The sequence below is a fragment of the Brachypodium distachyon genome, chromosome 1, assembly GCF_000005505.3.
Source record: "Brachypodium distachyon strain Bd21 chromosome 1, Brachypodium_distachyon_v3.0, whole genome shotgun sequence".
NCBI lineage: Eukaryota > Viridiplantae > Streptophyta > Magnoliopsida > Poales > Poaceae > Brachypodium > Brachypodium distachyon.
Genome location: NC_016131.3, coordinates 37,071,220 through 37,074,909, shown reverse-complemented (window position 1 = coordinate 37,074,909; position 3,690 = coordinate 37,071,220).

Here is a 3,690-nt window from a genome sequence, read left to right as displayed (position 1 = left end):
AAAGCATGTGCCGGCAGGATTGAGCGACACAACGTTTCCAAGCCCCACAACTAATTCAGGGAACCACCCAATTGAGTCTAATCCGAAACGAGAGCCTGGCCGAAGCGTCGTACGGACTCAAGAGTTGCAAGGACAGCCGGTAGTGGTTTAGTGTCCGCAGAATGACCACTCCAGACTAGTGCCGCAATCCTATATGTATGCAAAGTACCAACAAATCTCCAAACACAACACCGGTGTATATGCGATATGCCAAATGAAACGCCCGAACTATGTGGCCTTTGGAAGATATATGAAACGAGTACTAAGCCGAGGGGGAACCCATATATTCTCCCACGAACGGTTAGCGCGAAGTTTCTTGAGTCGGCGAAAACGAGAACTCAGTCCTTAGGTCGGCGCCAATGGAACAAAACACCAATGCGTTAGCACGGCCTCCCATCGTTGCCTTGTGCAGGTAATAACATGTCACAATTTAACAATTGTAATTAAATAAAGAAAAGTAGCATGTGGATGTAGCAATTGTATAACCCCAAGTAAGGACACTAGACTAACCATCTGAGCAAGACTTCTAACAACCAACTAGGGCAATGACAAACATGTGACATGGTAATAGAACAAGGAACAAGACAACAAGCATTTGAGTAGAGCTCTCTAAAGCTATGCAATCCTAGAGGCATCGTTACAACAACTGAGAACGTAACTTAATGCAAGAACGAGAGAGAGGCATTGGGTATAAACAACATGTTCAAGGAATGGCTGCTTGCCTGGATTCTCGGTCGCTGGGCACCGAGGGAATCCGAAGAAGTGTGGAAACCCGGATCGTCGACGGAGTAAGTCGGAGTCGCTATCGTAAGATCCAAATCACACAATTACGCAAATAAGTAACCATTCATAGGTGCAATGCGCAATACAACATGAGATGGCATGTGACAACATGATGCGACAAAAATACATGTGAAATGATTCCATTTAGCAACAAAGTTAACCATTAGGTGATTAGAACATGGTAGACAGCAGCTTTAAAATACACAAATGGCCTAACCAAGTATGCTACTGTGTTCTACAAGTTGCAGTGACCAACTTTCCAACTTTGATGTTTACAACAAACACAGAAGAGTTACCAATTTTAAACTAGAGACTAAACAAGTTCATACTTTTGAATTTCAAATCTGGGACAGATTTGAAATTTGAAACCTCAAAATGTAAATCTAATTGCACAGTTAAATCCCTTGCATTTTTTTTATTCGAAAACATATATGGTTTGCCCAATTTGGATATAGCATGCATTTTCTAAGATTTAAAGAAGACTTGACACATTTCTGGCATTTAAAAACAACTCCAAAAAGAAAACCCCAAACGCACACGGTCAGGTCCTAGCCATCGTCACTGACGTGTGGACCTGGGCTCGCTGACGCGGCACAGGCGCATGGACTCGTTCTACCGGGCGCAGTGGTGCACCAGGTCGCTGACAGGTGGGTCCGTGTGGCCCACATGTCAGTGGCTGGTACAACCCAAAAATGGGGTTTTATCCTTGCGCCACGGGGTTTCGAACGCGGGTCGGGTCGGTGTGGAGCGAACAGATGAGCGAGCTAGCCAGTTGGGACAACGATTGGATCTTGCTAGCCTTTGGCTGCGTGCGGCAGCCACGGCAGGGCACGAACGCCGCCGACCAAACGACACGGCGGGGGTTCTACCTAGCGCGGAAAATGGAAACGGCATGCAGAACTACCCTAAGTGGCACGAAGACCACCACAACATGCTTGAGGAGACGACGGCGCGGCGACGAGCAGGAGCTCGCCGGCGGCAGGCCGGAGCGCGTGTGTGCGGCTACTAGGCTACGGGGCACCAATTTGCGAGCGGAAAGGAGCGGGAGAGAGAGGAGCTCACCGCTAAGTCTTGGGAAGAAGCTGACGAGGAACGAGCCAACAGTTCGCCGGAATTTTGCCGGAGAAGAGGCGGCGGCCGGAGTTGGGGAAGAAGACCTAGGCGTTGACATAGACGTTCTTGCTCCGATTCCTTGCACCCATATATTCTACCTGGCGCGCCCGATGTCGTCGCTCGGTGCTCCGACACCGGGGGGCGTGCGGCCACCTCCCCCTTTTAGATTCGGTAGGGGTGTCTGGGGCGGAGTCCCGGTGGTCGCCCGCGGGGCCGATGAGGCCTTACGGGGCCGGTGAGACCAAGTGCTAAGGGTGCGTGCTAGTACAAGAACAAGTGCACACACGTTTTTTACCCAGGTTCGGGCCACCCCGAGGTGTCAAACCCTACGTCCTGCCTGTTTGAACTGATATTGATTGCGGAGGAAACATTTACAAGTTGCCGGGCCAAATTCCTGGCTTCCTCTCAATGTCTAAGTACCCCTTACTGCTCTCTGCTGGCTGTCTACTGGAACTAACTGACCAACTCACTAACCTACGAACTGTCTAACTTCCTAACCTCTTTGACCGTTGGCATCGGTCCTCCTTTTATACACAAGGGGATGCCCCATGTGCCATGGTGCATGGGCTACAAGTGTCCAACGGGGAGGCATGCAGCTCTCCCCGGTGAGCTGGTGGCGTGCATGGGTGCCACCTCCGCTGCTAGGGGCCTAAGACCCTAGGGTAGGATTACACAACCACTGTTCCTTGGATCGAACGGGTAACTACCCGTCGGTCGGCTCGTTTACTGAGCCGCGCGCCTTACTCCTTGTCTTGGTGGGACTGGGCGTCCCGTACTCGCCACGCGCCTGCGCGGCGCTGTCCACCAGGCCCCACGCGTGAGACGGGGGCACGCGCCCGGGAACCTCCAGTCCCCGCAAGTCGACCTCGGGAAGCACCCGGGCCCAGCACACCCGGGAACCTCCTCCCAGGAAGCAGCTTCCCGGGAGGTGCCCAAGCGGGAATATTCCCCGAAGCCCCGCTAGCCCCTTTCAGGCTGGTAGCTTGCCGGGGAGCTCATAGACGCTCCCCGGGATGAGACCTTCCCGAGAACCAGGGAGAGGGGCCCACGCGTCGCGCAGCGGTGGTACCCCGGGTGCAACTGGTGCGAAAGTAGCCCTCGGGCGTGGGCCGGCATCACCTATTCCCTGAAGGGTCTCCCCCTAGTCGGTTGCCGGGCTACGCCCTTAACCGATGCGGGGGCTCCGATCAGTTGCGGGCCCACGTCCCGTCGCTGCCCCGTGTATGGCGCCGTTCAAAGCGGAGCAGTGGACGCGCGATTTCCGCCCTAACTCCCCCCCCCAAATAGGGTAGTTAAGGCCACTCCGCGCATTATTCCCAGTGATTAGGAGTTATCCCCGCGCTCCCGTAGGGTACGGAACCGGCCGTTACAAAACGGTCGGGCGTCATAAAGCCTCCACTGTTGCCAACAGGGGAACAACACTTTGCCCTTTCGCCTCCATCCTCTTCCGCATCTCGTATCCCTGCGCTCCTCCAGCTTCCGCCCTCGCTTTCCATGGTCCCCGCCACCACCAGGAAGGGGAAGGAGGTCCAAACCTCGAAGAGGCCCGCGACCAGCAAGACCGAGGCGGCCATCAAAGCGGCCGCCGCCAGGGACCAGAAGAGGCGGGAGATGCGCGCCACAGTCGCCTTCTTCCGCCCCGGCTATAACGGGAGGCACTGGGGAAGCTCCGGCACGCTGTCGCCTCAAGCTTCAACGAGCACGGGGAGACGCCGATCTTCCCGGCGGGCGTCGAGCACCAGGACAACAATTTCC